This window comes from Apium graveolens, chromosome 3 (genome assembly GCF_009905375.1).
Source record: "Apium graveolens cultivar Ventura chromosome 3, ASM990537v1, whole genome shotgun sequence".
Classification (NCBI taxonomy): Eukaryota; Viridiplantae; Streptophyta; class Magnoliopsida; order Apiales; family Apiaceae; genus Apium; species Apium graveolens.
In genome coordinates this window covers 195,283,931-195,303,777 of record NC_133649.1, presented here as the reverse complement: position 1 = coordinate 195,303,777, position 19,847 = coordinate 195,283,931, and the positions used below count along the sequence as shown (strand labels likewise).

At 35.2% G+C, this 19,847-nt stretch overlaps 1 pseudogene; it reads left to right on the top strand.

The window, feature by feature from the left end:
• The first annotated feature begins 1,234 nt into the window (after positions 1–1,234).
• Positions 1,235–19,847, top strand: part of LOC141710949 (ABC transporter C family member 10-like) — a 143,580-nt pseudogene continuing 124,967 nt past the window's right edge.

Here is a 19,847-nt window from a genome sequence, read left to right as displayed (position 1 = left end):
TGTGTTGTGTTACAGTTCTTAGTTCATAATCATACACGATATAAATATATATAATATTGCAGATTAGAAACCAAAAACTGGTATTAGAGCCTGGTACGTAGGTGGATGACAAATTACATATCTAAGATGACGACGCTGGAGACGAGTAAAATGAAGACAGGTTCGTTTGGTTTGAATTACCCCATGTTGACCAAGGAGAATTACACAGTGTAGGCAATGAAAATGAAAGTAATCATACAAGCGCATGGGGTGTGGGAAGATGTAGAGTCAAGCGATCCCAAGGGAGAAATTGATGTGAGAACAGACAAGGTAGCCTTGGCCATGATATACCAAGGCATACCAGAAGAGTGGCTGCTTTCGCTTGCTTCGAAGGAGAGTGCTAAAGAGGCATAGGTTGCAATCAAAACCTTGTGCCAGGGAGCCAAACGTGTTAAGACTGCACGAGTACAGTCCTTGCAATCTGAGTTTGAGTCACTCACTATGAAGGAAAGTGAGCAGATTGATGATTTTTGCATGAAACTCAACGGGCTAATACCAAATATATGAGCTCTAGGAGAGGAGGTGATTGAGGCTTATGTGGTAAAAATTGCTTCGAGCTGTGCCAGCAAACTTCCTTCAAATCACATCCACTTTGGAGCAATTTGGAGATCTTGAAAACATGACAGTGGAGGAAGCAGCAGGATCTTTGAAGGCTTATGAAGAAAGGGTGAAATGTAAGACTGAATCAAGTGGAGGCTAATTACTTCTTTCTGAAGAAGAGTGGTCCAAAAGAGAGAATGATGAAAATCATACACGATATAAATATATATAATACCGCAGATTAGAAACCAAGAGTGAATTTGCTTGTTAAAAGTAATCATCAGCGGTACTATATTTGGAGTAACACATTTAATTGTAGTGTGTGTTAATAATTTCCTATATAAGTATTGTAATATTCATGTTAAATCGGTTTATGTCTTGCTATCAGTATGTGTGGTAAAAAACCCTGCGATTTTGTGTCACTGAAAAATTAGTTACTACACATCTAAAAATCATTTATAGCAAGGCCTAATGGATTGTATTGCATGTATTAGATCATTTCATCGTATAGGAGCATGTTGGTCCTCTACTTTGTTTTTTCATCATATCATATTAATCTGTTGAAGCGTTCCTGTTCCCAAACTTCTGTTACTTTTCTATTATTGGTCTGCCTTGTAGAGTTTGCATGTAAGAATAAAATGGATGTAAAGAAGAAATGGATGAGTTATGGACCTTGTTTAGTGAGAACTCTGATTGTTCAGATGTCAAACACAGGCCTTGTGGTTCTGAATTAGTACTTGCAACTCGGTCCTCATGCACCAATCATGTGTTAATCTTTGTTTATGACATATTGCTTTTAACCATGCTCATAATCAATATATTTTTTAAGAGGCCAAATATATCCACAGACAGGTCTTGGCAAGTTTCACGTTTGCAACTGATTTCTGCCATCCATGATGGCGTCCTGGGATTGGGTTACTTGTGTTTGCGTGTTTTCACATTAGAAGAGAAGTGGAGGAGAAAACAAACAATAGATTTGTGATGGTTGTTGCTAGTTTTGTTTCATGGACTGACTTGGTTATTAGTGAGTTTAGCTGTGAGTCTTTGCGGAAAACATTTCTCAAGAGCCACATTGGGAATTCTATAAGTTTTTGCCTGCATATATGTTGGAGTTTCTTTTATCCTGTCTTCTTTTGCTTCCATTTCTCACAAAGAGTTGGAAATACTTATAACCACAGACGCATTATCATTTCTTGGAGCAAGTTTATTATTGATATTGTTGGGCCCAAAGGAGAAGAAAAGGAGGGGGGCCTTCAAAGGAGACTTTAGCATAGGAGTTTGTGATATAAAGCCCAATAGAGGCCCAGTTGTAAAGGGAAAAGCCCACTAAGGGCTCCCTATAAATATAGAATAATTGTCTTACTTGTAAAGGGTTGGAAAAATAAGTATCAATAAAGAGTATAGTTCTTCATATAAACATGGCTCATATTTATGGTCATCATTTGGCGCTAGAAGGAGCTCTTAAATTTGATACTCCAACATGATCATTGAAGAAACAGATCCAGAGAAATGTGGGAACACAACTGAGATCCAAACTGTTCAAAAATCAGAACATGTTGCTCCTGCAGAAATTGATAAAATACCATCGACCCTCAAACCAAGACGGTTGTTTCCGATGGAGGAAAACTCCCCACCTGAGGGATCTCAGGCACAGAGGCAACCAGTCAAACGCAAGAGGAGAATTATTAAGGATACTCGCTCGTGTGTTCTAACAGAAAAAGGGAAGCAGGTGCTCTCCAGTGATGCTAGGTTGTACTTACAGAAGTTGAAGCAGAAGAAACTTTTACGAGAACAAGAGATAGATGGTGTAGAAGGCTCGGACGAAAAGCTCAAGATGTTAGAGGCTGAAACTCAAAGACTAGAGGCGAAATTGGAAAAAATAAGAGAGATTCAACATTTGCAACAAGAGTTAAAACAAGCATCGATTCAGGAAGGTGGTGATGCGGAACTTGATTATGTAGAGCTTTCAGAGGACGGTGATGATTACTATTATGATGAAGAAGAAGTTTCTACCGAGTCTTTATATTCAAGGCCCCGATGCCCCAAGATAGTGTCCTCAGGGGCACTCCGCAAGGGTCGATGTCAACAAACTCGATATCACAGGAGGAGTTCCTAAAAATGCAGGAAGATATGGCTCAGTTGTGGGATCTAGTCCGCACTCAATCAAGGTTCGAAGCTCCGATGGAAAGCCCTCTCTCTCGAAGCATCGAGAAAGCAAAAATAGACAGGACTTTAAAAACTCCAACACTTGATCAATTCAATGGATCCTCTGACCCATCGGGCTTCCTTAACACCTTTGACGGTCGAATGGCATTTTACGGACACTCAGAAGTCGCCCGTTTCCAATTCTTCTCTACATGCTTACAAGGCACAGCCCTACGTTGGTACAACAATCTCCCATCTAGGTCAATCGACTATTGGACTACGTTGAAGATTAAATTTCAGACAAGATTTTTCAAGCAACTACAAGGGGAAAAATTACAGCATCCTTGATTACGATGCGACAACGTCCTAGCGAATCCCTGAGAAGCTATTTAGGTCACTTTCGTCAAGCTATATCTGAGATAACAGACCTAGAGGAGCCTTTGGCGGTGAATTATTTAGCAGCAGGCATTGATGGAAGCCGGCATGGCATTTTACTAGAAGAACTCATAGAAAAACACCCTCAACACCTTCATGCGGAGTTCCAAATTGTTGAACACCGTATGCACTCCAAGAGGTAGTGGGTAGTGTAATATCCGGGATATCGCGTGTAATTATTTTTATCAATAAATGATTATTATATGATTATTATGTGAATTTTGGTGCATATCGGATGCGTGATATTTATATTTACATGTTTATATGTGATAAGATATGAGTATGTTAATTTTAATATGTCTAGAATAAAATATAGATGATTGTGATATTTTTCTGGTAATTTTTGGATCGTTATATGATTTTATACTGATTTACAAATTTAATAATTATTTATAGAATAATTACAAAATTATTTTATAAAGCTGGGAATCGTCCAACTTCAACCGTTTTTACGTTTTTATAACCCGAAACTCTTCTAAAAACTCCTTCCTAACCTAATCTGATAATTCCAGACATTTTTCGTGTTTTAACTTTTTCAATCCGGATTACAGTTTGACCCGTACGCGTCCCGGCATACAATTTTCGATACGATAATCATTTCGGTGAATCAACAAAACCCGCATTCTCGAGAGAAGGGATATTATTACATTATTTTCGTAAGAAGTGTTTTATAAAAATCCCGGTTTGGATAATTATCCAATACGGTATCAAAACGGATCGTTTTTGTAGTTACTTAGCGGTTAAGTAACTAATTAATCGATCCAACATGATCCAATATTCCATAAATATATATATCCCTTTTATTATTTCATTTTATTCGTATAATCATAATCAATCAGTAAAATTTAGTGAAATACAGAGAAAACCCTAATTAAACGTTACGTTCTTGGAAATCAAACGCACAAACGAAGGCGTTATCGAATTACGATTCAAGTGTGTTATATATCAAATCGAAGCTTTCAAAAAACTCTTTCTGAATCAATCAACTATTTTGGTGCAGAAATCAAGGTAATTTTCTTATTTAATTTTTTTATTTCGAATTATTTAAAGATTAAATTATGAAAATTTGTTCTTGATGTTGTTGATATGATTTGAAGATTCCATTGTGTAGATAATTTTTTCTGGTCATTTTGGTATATTATATGAATGATTTGGAGTTCAATAACATATAGAAATTGATATTTGATTCTGGAAAATTGAAATTAGGGTTTATATGCTTGAATGTTCTTAATCGATTTTGGGTATTTTTAAACCATTAAATCTGGGTTGAAATTGAAAGTACCATCATGTACATCATTTCATTTGCTATCGAACCATGTAAAAAAATCAGTTGTTGGTAGTCGATTTGGTCTCGCCAGAATTCTTGAGCTTTCGCCGGTAAAAATGGCCTTTCGGCCGGAATCAACGAGTTTTAACTCGTCTGTAGGTACTGGCTACTGGATTGAATACGTGATTCGAAGTACAACTGTCTTGGGAGGGGGGGAGATGGGACCATAATCCTGCGGATTGGGCACTGATTGAACCTCTGGAAATGGCAGTTTATCGGATTCTAGGCAGATAAATCCGGCGAGTCGTCGACCTTGTTGTCGACCCGGATTAAACCCAAGTTTAATCCTATTTTCCCCAAATCTGATTCTAAGAAAATGTTTCTGCATTTTTTAATTTTAAAAGTAAATGGAAATTCTATTATTTATTTTAGAAATTGATTTTATTATTTTTAAAATTTCAAAAATTCATTATTTAATTTCTTAAAATTATTTCTAATTCAAAAACAAATCTTAATTAATTAATTAATTAATTTTAGTTGATAATTAATTATTAATTAGTCAATCAATTTAAATATTAATTGGTTAATTAATTTAATTGGTTATTAATTAATTTTAATTGATTATTTAATTAGATTTAATTATTTATTTGGATTTAAAAATTCCGAAAAATAGTTTTGTGCTTTAAAATATTATTTTAAATTATTTTCAAGGCTCAAGAATTATTATAAAATTATTTTAAAGTCAGATTCAGGTATTCGAACCCTATTATTTAATTATAAAATGATTCGAATGCCCGTTTTAATTCCGAAAAATGTTCCAAAATTCGTATTAAATACCTGGAAAATCATTTTAACCCCGAATCTTCTCAGAAAAATTATTTTGATCAAATATCTTCCTTGCTATGTGCTACGTGCTATCTGATTGATGTGTTATATGCCCATGTGGTTATTATTTGACGATTTTTGCTGTAACTTTCAATCCGAAAATCGAATTTGGGTAAAATGAAGGGTAGATAAAAGCTTATGACGTCTATGTGAGGATTAGAATAATATGAAATTGAGTATTGATAGATATTGTGATGCCTAGAAGAGGAGGTGAGGTGTAGAAAAGGAAAGCAAGTGATCAAGAAATAGAACCGAGATGTAGAAAAAGAGAGCAAATGATTAGTGAGTAGAAACGAGGCATATAAAAAGAAGGAAAGTGGTTGTTGAATAGAACTGTTAGACGAGTATAAGTAAAGTTGGGAATCATCTATAATAATGCAGGTATTTCTAAACCTTCTTCAAGATATATTGCAAATATTTTTGAACTTTTCCATAACATTTGCTAGTATTCAAAATAAATTATATTTTATATTACAAGTACTTTTAAATTCTCTTCATTATGTTTCAACTATTCCAAATAGTTCTTATTTTATATTGCAAGTACTTTGAAGTACTTAACCCTAAACCCTGATTCTCATTGATCTTGAGCCATAAGCCTTATTCTTCGTAAATCATTGATTGTTGAATTTTCAGATACGAACCACACCTATACGATACTACTCCACAAATACATATATACCACATACTGTTTCTTGATATCGAATCGTTCAACATACAAACCTTGGTACTTAGTATAACAAAAGGCCAATCCTTGTAACCCTTGGTTTTATACTTTCTGATTCTTTCTTTGATTGAAAGCCAACCTTTTTGATTCCATTGTAATACCTTCTTGGAATTATGAATCTCCCTACGCTTCGAGATAAATGTTGTTTATGATTCAGCTTATTGATTTACATTTCTTATCATATTGTTATTCAAGAATTGGATTTTTTTCAAATATGGACCAGATTCGTGGTCATAATAGGTCAATGCGTGTCTTGGATCCAGTATAGAGAGTAGAGTTGTGTGCCTTGCTCGGGGTTAGTGCGTGACTGATCAGCAGCCTAACCTTGGTTTTTAAAAATGAAAGTGAATATCCAATTCTAATCATCGCTTATCCAGAAAATTGATTCTTCTGAATCATTTTAATTGGTCATTATTTAATATCAGTTATTGATATTATGACTTGCTGAGCTAGTTAGCTCACTCTTGCAAACCTTTTTAAGTTTTTAACAGTTAAAAAGGAAGTTATTGGTAACGAGGACTCCCTGTCAAGTGTGCGAGCTAGGATTCCAGGTTAAGTTGGATCGAGCTAGCAATAGCTTTATATTGTAGATGAGTTATGCAAGATTATAAGAACGACATCATTATCAGTTGTAAGGTGAACTAGTTGGGATTTGGTACGATGTAATAAAAGTTAAGGTTATGGCTTATTTTCATACTTTAACCTGTTGTGATCCATGGTTATGTAGAGAAGGGTCAATGCATATAATGTTTTATATACAGGTTTATATATTGTATATGTGTGTGTTTTGAGCCCCAAACTTCTGACCCTGGTTTGGAGGGCGTTATAGATAGTATAAGATCTCCATAACACTCTAGTTACAAATATAACACCCTCCAAATCCGGGGTATAGATTTGGGGCATTATTAACAACAACTACAAACTAAACCTGCACAAGCGGAATATAAATATAATAATTACCCCGAACTATTACTACTTAGGATCTTTTAAGGGTTGAGTTGAAAATAAGAACCACATACTACACTTTATTACAAACCCAAATAAAATAATCTGTCTTAAGAACTCATTTTGTTACAAAACTTTATTCTATCTACATTCTCACCACACAACTTCTATTCAAACTACATAAAACTTTTATTCAACCCAACATTACTACTTATCCTGCTACACCTGATCTTGTAATTCAAAGCTCTCTTCGGGAATAGGAAGGAACACTCTTGGTATAAGAGGGTCCCGCTGCTTGACTCGCTTCTTGACTACGCGGGTCCTGATGGGTTTCATTCTTTACCTTAACTGTAAAACAATAGGAATAACAATAAAAAGGGATGAGCCAAAATTGCTCAACAAGCCTGCAACAATATATAGTATAAAGAGAGAGAAATAAGTGAACCAATAAGCTGCTGGTTTGAACAACCATCTGAATCTGTATAGGATAATAATTTGCCAACACTGGCGAGTGCCAAATGAACAAGACTGGAAACAAGAACCAACATATGCACTATAACCCGCTGATCAGTCAGAATACAGTGCGGATCTATACCCAACTGCATAGACCCAACCAACATAAAGAGTACTCAGACAACTATGGCCTATTAAATAATGGTTTGGGTAAAACCCAGCCCGTATAGTAACCATCCAGTCCAAGGTATAGCATCCGGAACAATCAGAATGCTTTTGATATATCCCAACACCAGGATATACCAGAGTATATGTAACAAGGGTAAAAGTATTGGAATATGAATAGAGGATTCAATAAATTGGGAGAAATCAAGAATCGAAATGAAATAGAAACAAGCATTAATAATTGGGTAACAGTGTATATGAACAATAATTATCAAAGGTAAATGATATGAGAAAAGGAATTATAATTCACTATTCTGAATTTAGAATAGGGGAAAAACTTGCCTTGCGCGTACTTAACCTGGTTCAACTCACCGCCTTCTGTCCCTAGCTTGCTCTGCCTTGCTAACACTGAACCAATCATAGAAAGATAGTCGTTTAGATAACTTACTATATACGTGTATCTCGAATTGATACCACATAACCTTATCAGTCTACCCACGCGTTTCTATCTGACTCGCATATATACACATATAATTATATACCACGTAAGGTTCACATAGCCATGTAAAACACATAGCACATAAACCACATAATTAATTTTTAGACTTATAATTATTTTTAGAATCGATTCTAGACTCATATTTATAATAACTAACCCTATCTGATTTTATTACAATTTTTCGGGATTTACTCGACTCGATTCTACCCTTAAGAGGGCCTATGAATAATTAATTATCACAAAACCACTCTCTTCCTGAATAAATTATAACTTACAACTATTTTTATTAGATTCGTTTCATTTTTCTGAGTCTAGGGGTCTCCGTTTCGCTCAAATCGGACTAACGATTTAATTATTATGAATTAAACAAGATTTAATTAATTAATAATTAATTATAATTAATTAATTATAATTAATTAATTATTTTATTTTAAAATAATTAATCCCTAATTATTAGGATTTATTACAATTATTTATAAATTAAAAATACTTACTCGATCAGATCGATTATTTACAAGTAATCAATCGATTCAATTAACTAATACGCTATTTATCGAATAACTACTAATTACTCGAATTATAATCTACTCAACGATTAACTACTCGTATAAATACGAGCTACTCGCAATCCTCACATAATTATCGAACCATTACATTATTATTATTGTAACTTATACGATTCGTTAATTAATTATCGATATTTAATTATACAATACAAATAATTATTACGACATTCTTCGAATAACTATCGCTCGAATAATAATTCTAATTATCGAATCACTACTCGTATGAATACGAGTTACTCATAATATTAACTAATTATCAGATTATTAATCGTATTATTTAATCCTTATTTATTAATTAATTACCTAATTATTAATTAATTACCTAATCATTAATAAATTAGATAACTAATAAATAATTAGATAAATAATTAAATAATTAATTACATAATTAAATTCGAATTTATAATTTAATAAAATAATTTAGAAATTAAAAAAATACTATTTTTCAGAATTTAAAACTAATTTTTAATTAATTATTAGAATTATTAAAACTGATTTTCTGATTTTAGAAAATATAATAAATAAATAATATATCAGAAACATATTTCAGGGTTTCAGATTAGGGTTTTTAGGATCAAACCCGGGTCGAAACCGGGTTGCAAACCGGGTCGAACCCGGGTCGCGAAGAACACACCCCAGCAACCCAGAATCCAACATCGACGGGGATTTTCCGGCGATTCGAACAGCGAACCACCGACACAATTCCAAGCTCGTTCTGCTCCGTTTTCGTTCAACAATCAAGCCCGACACCTTCCATTGTCCTTCTCCTTCTTCGTTCGTCAGCAACATCACCAGAAAATGAAGAACACCGCCATGGCGGCGGTTCTCCGACGAGTACGCGAACCACAACCAAAATCTACGAAACCGGTACGAATCGATAGGAAACTTGATGATCTACTCATCTCCAACAACAATAACATCAAACAACAACTAGAAATTCAAACCCGAATTCAAAATTAAAACCCGAAAATACCAATCAAAAATCAAATTAATAATCAACGAAAATAATTACATGAACAGAAACTATAGATCATAAGCTTCAAAACGAGTACTCACACGTTTCATTTGGATGCCGGAATCACAATCAAAATCGACTTTGATTCCCCTGCCATGTTCTTCACTCAAACCCTAATCCCTTTTCTTTTAATTTTTTTCTGATATTTAATAGTAATTGACTGAATAATTAATTATAAATCTGGTATTTATATTTATGAAAATAATACCCCTAAATAAAATTAAGGGGCTAATTACACTCCTAATAAAAATATTTGGCCCCAATTTTTATAATTTTTGTGTATTAATAATGAATTTTTAAATATCCAATAAATATAAAATTAATGCTAAAAATTTCCAAAAATTGTGAATATTACAAAAATGCAAAGAAAAATGATGTATGATAATTTCATGATCATATAAAAATAAAAATGTGATTTTTGTGGGGTTTTTGGTACCCGAAGGGGTCCGGAAAAGTCATTTTTCGCGAAAAAGGTAAATTTGTAAAACGTCTAGGGGTTCAGAATAGCGATATGATATAGGGCATTTTTGACAAAATAGGGCCAATGATTTTGTTTGAAATACGAGCTTTTAAAATATGATTTTGAGTTGTACGGGTTTTGATATAAAATATATAACTTACGATAAAACACTCAATAAATATCCAAAACACGTTTGGGTCAAAACAGACAACACGTAACACATAGCAGTTAGGGTTTAATGACTCAACACATTTAATCACATAATAATACACATAATTTATCTTTATTATGATATAATACAAGCATAATTTCTCGGTCGTTACATTCTCCCCCCCTTAACAGGATTCTGTCCTCAGAATCATACTATGCAAACAACTGAGGATAATTTTCTAACATTTCACCCTCGAGCTCCCAAGTTGATTCTTCAACCACTGGGTTTCTCCACAAAACTCTCACTAGTGACACAGACTTATTTCTTAATACCCTCTCTTGCCGATCTAGAATTCTTACTGGCTGTTCTGCATACGACAAATCTGCCTGAAGTTCTACTGGTTCATACTCTATTACTTTTCTTGTATCAGGGTTGTACTTCTTAAGCATAGATACATGAAATACGTTGTGAATATGCTGCATATGGGGTGGTAAAGCTGACTCGTACGCAACCTTCCCAATTTTCTTCAAAATTTCAAATGGTCCGACGTAGAGAGGTTTCAATTTGCCTTTATTTCCAAACCTAGTTAATCCCTTCCATGATGATACCTTTAGCAATACATGCTCTCCTTCCTAGTAGTCCATATCCTTTCTAGATAATCTGCATATTTCCGTTGTCGATTCTGCGCCGCTTCAAGTCGCTTGTGAATCAGTTCTACATTTTCCTTGGTCTGCTGAATCAGTTCTGGGCCTAGAATTTTACATTCTCCCACTTCATCCCAACAGGTAGGTGATCTGCATTTTCTTCCATATAGAGCTTCATAAGGTGGCATCCCAATACTTGCTTGATAACTGTTATTGTAAGAAAATTCCACTAGCGGTAAGTGCTCGTCCCAATTGCCTTCAAAATCTATTGCGCATACACGTAGCATATCTTAAATTGTTTGAATTGTCCTTTCGCTTTGCCCGTCCATTTGTGGATGATAGGTTGTACTCATGTTCAACTTCGTTCCTAAACATTCTTGGAATTGTCTCCAAAATCTCGAATTGAAACGAGGATCTCGATCCGATACAATCGATACTGGTACTCCATGACGCATCACAATTTCCTTGAGATATAAGTGCACTAACTTGTCCAGTGAAAATCTTTCGTTAATCGGAAGAAAATGTGCTGATTTGGTCAATCGATCAATGATAACCCAAATTGCATCATGATTTGCTTTCGTCCGTGGAAGTCCTACTACGAAATCCATAGCTAAGTGCTCCCATTTCCATTTGGGAATGTCTAGTGGCTGTAGTAGTCCACTCGGGCGTTGATGTTCAGTTTTCACTCTTTGACACGTATAACACTTGCTGACCCATTCTGCTATTTCTTTCTTCATATTCGGCCACCAAAAATTTTCCTTCAGGTCTCTGTACATCTTTGTGCTTCCGGGATGAATTGAATATCTTGAATTATGAGCATCTTGCAAAATTTCCGCTTTCAGTTCCGGTACATTAGGTATCCAAATCCTTGAAGCAACACGAAAAATTCCCTTAACATCCTTTTGACTGGTAATCTCTTCTCCTGTCAAATTGTCGATATCCTGGTCCATTACTTCTTCCTAACACCTTCTTATTTTCTCCAATAATTCTGGCTGAAAAGTCATAGCGTAAATCATTTCGGTAGAATTTTCTGGTGCACGAACTTCAATCTCCAATTTATCGAATTCCTTGATTAAGTCCTCTGAAGAAGTTAACAGGTTCAATCGTTCCTTTCGACTTAACGCATCTGCTACTACATTGGCCTTGCCTGGATGATAATTGATTGAAACGTCGTAATCCTTAATTAACTCTAGCCAACGTCGCTGTCGCATGTTAAGTTCCTTCTGGGTAAAAATATACTTCAAGCTTTTGTGGTCCGTGTAAATCTCATATCTTTCACCGTACAGATAATGTCTCCAAAGCTTCAGTGCGAACACAATTGCTGCTAGTTCAAGATCGTGCGTCGGATATTTTTGTTCATGCGGCTTTAGCTGTCTGGAAGCATATGCGATCACATTTCCATGTTGCATCAAAACGCATCCAAGTCCTCGATACGAAGCATCGCTGTATATGACAAAGTCTCCTTGATCATCAGGTAACATAAGCACAAGTGCAGTTACGAGTCGATTCTTTAATTCTTGGAAACTTGCTTCACATTTCTCATTCCATTCGAACTTTTCATTCTTTCACGTCAACTTCGTCAATCGTGTGGCTATCTTTGCGAAATCTTTAACGAATCTTCTGTAATAACCGGCTAATTCCAAGAAACTTCTGACTTCAGTTGGCGTCTTTGGTCTTTCCCAATTTAGAATAGCTTCAATCTTCGCTGGGTCCACTTGAATTCCTTCAATACTGATGATGTGTCCTAGAAACTCCACTTCCTGCAACCAAAATTCACATTTTGAAAATTTCGCATAAAGCTGCTCCTTTCGTAATATCTCCAGTGTCGTTCTTAAGTGCGCTGCATGTTCTTCTTCCATCTTTGAATAAATCAAGATGTCATCAATAAATACAATGATAAACTTATCCAGATACTTCTTGAATACTCGATTCATCAAGTCCATAAATGCTGCAGGTGCATTCGTCAATCCAAAAGCCATCACAAGAAATTCATAGTGTCCGTATCTTGTTCTGAACGCCGTCTTTGGAATAACTTCTGCCTTGATCTTTAACTGATGATAGCCTGATCGTAAATCGATTTTCGAAAACCATGCTGCTCCTTTTAGTTGATCAAATAAGTCATCGATGCGAGGTAAAGGATATTTATTCTTGATAGTTAACTTGTTCAGCTCATGATAATCAATACACAGTCGCATACTACCGTCCTTCTTTTTCACGAACAATACTGGTGCGCCCCATGGGGATACACTTGGCCTTATGATTCATTTGTCGAGAAGTTCTTGTAACTGCTTTGCTAATTCCTTCATTTCAACAGGTGCCATTCGATATGGAGCTTTTAAAATTGGTTCAATCCCTGGCGTCAAATCAATAGTGAACTCGATTTCTCAATCTGGTGGAAGTCCTGGAAGTTCATCTGGAAAAACATCAAGAAACTCACAAACTACAGGAATATCTTCAATCTTCGGATTATCCTTGTCGGTATCCAATACATAGGCTAAGTAAGCTTGACATCCTTGGCGTAACAATCTTCTCATCTGCATCATGGTTAGGAATTTCTGCTTTTGCTTCTCACCTTTAAATGTTACCATTTTATTTCCTACCGGTTGCAATTTCACTTTCTTATTTGCGCAATTGATCTGAGCATTATTACTAGCTAGCCAATCCATTCCTAAAATAACATCAAACTCTCTTAACCTGAAAGGTATCAAATCAACTGAAAAATGACATCTCCCTATCTCAATATCACAACTTGGGCATACTCGATCTACCGTAACCTGATCATTATTTGCTAATTTTATGACTAACACTTCATCTAACCACTGAGTCTCACAATCTATCTTAGAGATAAAATCTTCAGAAATAAAAGATCTAGTAGCCCCTGAATCAATCAATACTAGAGCATTTACAGAATTCACAGGGAGTGTACCTGCAACCACATTCGGATTTTGTACTGCTTCCTTTATTGACATGTTGAAATTCCTTGCCCTGGGCTGATTTTGTAGTGGTAGTGGAGGTGGAGGTAATGCTAAAACTCTTGGAATACTAGCGGCCATTGCAACTCTTCTGCAGTCTTTGGCAATATGTCCTTTTCTTCCACATTAGAAACAAGTGACTTCTGCTATTCCCATCGGACATTCTCCAGAGTAGTCCCCTTTTCTTGCACTTAAAACACGTGACATTTGGCTTGTTGCAAATTCTCGTATGATTTTTACCACACGTTCTGCAATCAGGTATAGGCGGTCGAATAAGTCTTTGCTGAGTTGGGGCAGGAAGTCGATTACCCATCCTCTGGTTGTTTTGTTCTGGTCTCCTGAAGTTTGCTTTTCCCCGGGCTTGAAATCCCGGCCTTTTGTTGAAACGGTTCTGAGAATTTCCTGGTCCTTTCTCTTTCTGAGCTGCTTCACTTTCACCTTCAATAATCATGGCCTTCTGAATAACAGTCGTATAAGTCGTCAGTTCAAACATAGCTACTCTGCTACGAATCCATGGTTTCAGTCCCTGCTGGAATCTCTTGGCCCGCTTCTCATCAGTATCCACTTGCTCAGGAACAAATCTGGCCAATTCAGTGAACTTGGTCTCATAATCCGCGACCGATAAGTTATCTTGCTTCAGCTCTAGGAACTTGATCTCCATCTGGTTCTTCATAAAGTGAGGAAAATATTTCTCCAAGAAAAGATCAGTGAATCTATCCGAGGATACCACACCTTCTTCTTCCAAAGCTTTCTTCGATTCCCACCAGTAGTTAGCTTCGCCTTTTAGAAAGTAGCTTACAAAATCCGTCTTCTGTTCTTCCTCAACTTTTACCAACGAAAAAGCCTTTTCTATCTCTTTCAGCCAAGCTCTCACCTTTGTAGGATCTGTGGAACCCGTAAATTCCGGAGGCTTTACCGACTGAAATTGCTTGAAAGTAACCGTAGGTGCTGCTGGTGGTACTTGATATCCTGGATGAGCGGCTTGCTGTAACATCTGTTGTTGGAACTGCTGCTGTTGCCGCTGCATTTGTTGTTGTATCATCTACATCTGCTATTGCATGAGATTAAACATCTGATCCATCTGGTTATTATTATTTTTGCCCTCGGTATTTCCATTTGATGAGTCAGGTCGTGCTTTTCTTTTAGGTATCATCTTTCTGGTAATGAAACAATGGGTTCTCTTAATAACAGTATATTAAACAGGTGTTATGGAATGGAAATAGTCTTTATAATATTAAAATAGTGTTAAAACAATTGATATGGGAAAATAAAACAATTTAGTAAATATTTAAATAAATAAAACAGTATGATGTGTAAATAAATCCCTTTTTTAAATACTTTAAAATCTTTTTGAAAACATAAAGGGTACAACATGAGCGTAAATAAAACAACATTTGTAAATATGCAATGGTAAAATAATGAAAATAAATGTAAATGCTTAAATGACTGGAAATAAAATAAAGAAAATGTGCAAAAGACCATCTCATATATATATATGGGTAGAACACCAGCTGCAGGTGTCAGTGCTTGATACAAAAGCCTATGATATATCAGTCGTACTGCTACTACTATCAGTCAAAGTTAGTAGCTACACTCATACAAACTAGTCATACAATACTATGCTGCCTCTATCCATAAAAATGTACATGATATAACACTCCTCTATCTGCTAGTCTCAAAATCCTGGTGGCACGTGACTCAACTCCTCCTGCAATGCCTCTAGCACTGCCTCGGTAAGTCCCAACGCTCTACGATATGTTGTCTCTGCACTAATATCCTGCTGTCTCAGATCCGTAAGCTGCTGAGAACTAACTCGGTGAATCTGATGTAACCTCTCCCTCAATATGTAATCTGATCGTAATGCTCGGACGGGACCATCCGCCTGCGTCTCAAATAATCCAAGGATCTCTCTGCACTGGTTATGCCATTGAATCCTCTCCTCTCTCTCCGCCTGAAAATTCTGATAAGTAACTGTATGATGCTCACGAAGATCTGTGCTAGAACCTCGAGAAGGTAACGACCCATCTACTACTATCTCATCCATGAACTCTGGCTGTGGAAACTGATATACTCCGGGAACAGGGGCATAAATAGCTAATGGGGCAGGGAATAAGACAGGCTGCTCCATAGTTGCATACACTGGTGGCTCTACCTCTGGCTCCATCTGTGGAATATCTGGAATCTCAGGCTGCGGTACTGGAATCTGTGGCTCTAGGTCATCCCACTGTGAAAGATCAATCATATCAGGAACATCAAACATCGGTAACTCCAAAGGTGGAAAGTCAGGCATCTCCGGCTCAAAATAAGGAAAATAATCAACAAAGTCTGGTACCTCTGGTGGAGGTGGTATCTCTGGTGCTGGTCCAGGTGGCAATGGTGGAGGTGGTGGCAATGGAGGAAATATCTGCACTGATGCTGGGGCTAGTACTGGTGTTGCTACTGGGTCTGACTCAGTCCGCTCTGACGAAGAAGCCATCTAATACCAATAACAATAATAACACAAAAACAAATCAAACCACATTCCTAAAATCATAACCTCTAATCACATAAACAGATAATCGTAACACTCTTACTTCTATCCTATCTAATTTTCATATCTTATCTTAATCCTAACGTTCTTGTTTTCAAGGGTCAAACCTAAGCTCTGATGCCAACTATAACACCCTCCAAATCCGGGGTATAAATTTGGGGCATTATTAATAACAACTACAAACTAAACCTGCACAAGCGGAATATAAATATAATAATTACCCCGAACTATTACTACTCAGGATCTTTTAAGGGTTGAGTTGAAAACAAGAACCACATACTACACTTTATTACAAACCCAAATAAAATAATTTGTCTTAAGAACTCTCTTTGTTACAAAACTTTATTCTATCTACATTCTCACCACACAACTTTTATTCAAACTACATAAAACTTTTATTCAACTCAACATTACTACTTATCCTGCTACACCTGATCTCGTAATTTAAAGCTCTCTTCGGGAATAGGAAGGAACACTCTTGGTATAAGAGGGTCCCGCTGCTTGACTCGCTTCTTGACTATGCGGGTCCTGATGGGTTTCATTCTCTACCTTAACTGTAAAACAATAGGAATAACAATAAAAAGAGATGAGCCAAAATTGCTCAACAAGCCTACAACAATATATATAGTATAAAGAGAGAGAAATAAGTGAACCAATAAGCTGCTGGTTTGAACAACCATTTGAATCTGTATAGGATAATAATTTGCCAACACTGGCGAGTGCCAAATGAACAAGACTGGAAACAAGAACCAACATATGCACTATAACCCGCTGATCAGTCAGGATACAGTACAGATCTATACCCAACTGCATAGACCCAACCAACATAAATAGTACTCAGGCAACTATGGCCTATTAAATAATGGTTTGGGTAAAACCCAGCCCGTATAGTAACCATCCAGTCCAAGGTATAGCATCCGGAACAATCGGAATGCTTTTGATATATCCCAACACCAGGATATAACAGAGTATATGTAACAAGGGTAAAAGTATTGGAATATGAATAGAGGATTCAATAAATTGGGAGAAATCAAGATTCGAAATGAAATAGAAACAAGCATTAATAATTGGGTAACAGTGTATTTGAACAATAATTATCAAAGGTAACTGATATGAGAAAAAGAATTATAATTCACTATTCTGAATTTAGAATAGGGGAAAAACTTGCCTTGCGCGTACTTAACCCGGTTCAACTCACCGCCTTCTGTCCCTAGCTTGCTCTGCCTTGCTAACACTGAACCAATCATAGAAAGATAGTCGTTCAGATAACTTACTATATACGTGTATCTCAAATTGATACCACGTAACCTTATGAGTCTACCCATGCGTTTCTATCTGACTTGCATATATACACATATAATTATATAGCACGTAAGGTTCACATAGCCATGTAAAGCACATAATTAATTTTTAGACTTATAATTATTTTTAGAATCGATTCTAGACTCATATTTATAATAACTAACCCTATCTGATTTTATTAAAAATTTTCGGGATTTACTCGACTCGATTCTACCCTTAATAGGGCCTATGAATAATTAATTATCACAAAACCACTCTCTTTCGGAATAAATTATAACTTACAACTATTTTTATTGGATTCGTTTCATTTTTCTGAGTCTATGGGTCTTCGTTTCGCTCAAATCGGACTAACGGTTTAATTATTATGAATTAAACAAGATTTAATTAATTAATAATTAATTATAATTAAATAATTATAATTAAATAATCCTTAATTACATTTCTAAATAATTATCTAATAATTATTGTATTTTAAAATAATTAATCCCTAATTATTAGGATTTATTACAATTATTTATAAATTAATAATACTTATTCGATCAGATCAATTATTTACAAATAGTCAATAGATTCAATTAACTGATACGCTATTTATCGAATAACTACTAATTACTCGAATTATAATCTACTCAACGATTAACTACTCGTATAAATACGAGCTACTGGCAATTCTCACATAATTATCGAACCATTACATTATTATTATTGTAACTTATACGATTCGTTAATTAATTATCGATATTTAATTATACGATACAAATAATTATTACGACATTCTTCGAATAACTATCGCTCGAATAATAATTCTAATTATCGAATCACTACTCGTATGAATACGAGTTACTCATAATATTAACTAATTATCGGATTATTAATCTTATTATTTAATCCTTATTAATTAATTAATTACCTAATTATTAATTAATTACCTAATTATTAATTAATTAGATAACTAATAAATAATTAGATAAATAATTAAATAATTAATTACATAATTAAATTCGAATTTATAATTTAATAAAATAATTTAGAAATTAAAAAAATACTATTTTTCAGAATTTAAAAACTAATTTCTAATTAATTATTAGAATTATTAAAACTGATTTTCTCATGTTAGAAAATATAATAAATAAATAATATATCAGAAACATATTTCAGGGTTTCAGATTAGGGTTTTTAGGATCAAACCCGGGTCGAAACCGGGTTGCAAACCGGGTCGAACCCGGGTCGCGAAGAACACACCCCAGCAACCCAGAATCCGACGTCGGCGGGGATTTTCCGGCGATTCGAACGGCGAACCACCAACACAATTCCAAGCTTGTTCTGCTCCGTTTTCTTTCAACAATCAAGCCCAGCACCTTCCCTTGTCCTTCTCCTTCTTCGTTCGTCGGCAGCATCACCAGAAAACGAAGAACACCGCCATGGCGGCGGTTCTCCGACGAGTACGCGAACCACAACCAAAATCTACGAAACCGGTACGAATCGATAGGAAACTCGATGATCTACTCATCTCCAACAACAATAACATCAAACAACAACTAGAAATTCAAACCCGAATTCAAAATTAAAACCCGAAAATACCAATCAAAAATCAATTCAATAATCAACGAAAATAATTGCATGAACAGAAACTACAGATCATAAGCTTCAAAACGAGTACTCACACGTTCGATTTGGATGCCAGAATCACGATCAAAATCGACTTTGATTCCCCTGCCCTGTTCTTCACTCAAACCCTAATCCCTTTTCTTTTTATTTTTTTCTGATTTTTAATAGTAATTAACTGAATAATTAATTATAAATATGGTATTTATATTTATGAAAATAATAACCCTAAATAAAATTAAGGGGCTAATTACACTCTTAATAAAAATATTTGGCCCCAATTTTTATAATTTTTGGGTATTAATAATGAATTTTTAAATATCCAATAAATACAAAATTAATGCTAAAAATTCCCAAAAATTGTGAATATTACAAAAATGCAAAGCAAAATGATGTATGATAATTTCATGATCATATAAAAATAAAAATGTGATTTTTGTGGGGTTTTTGGTACCCGAAGGGGTCGCGAAAAGTCATTTTTCGCGAAAAAGGTAAATTTGTAAAA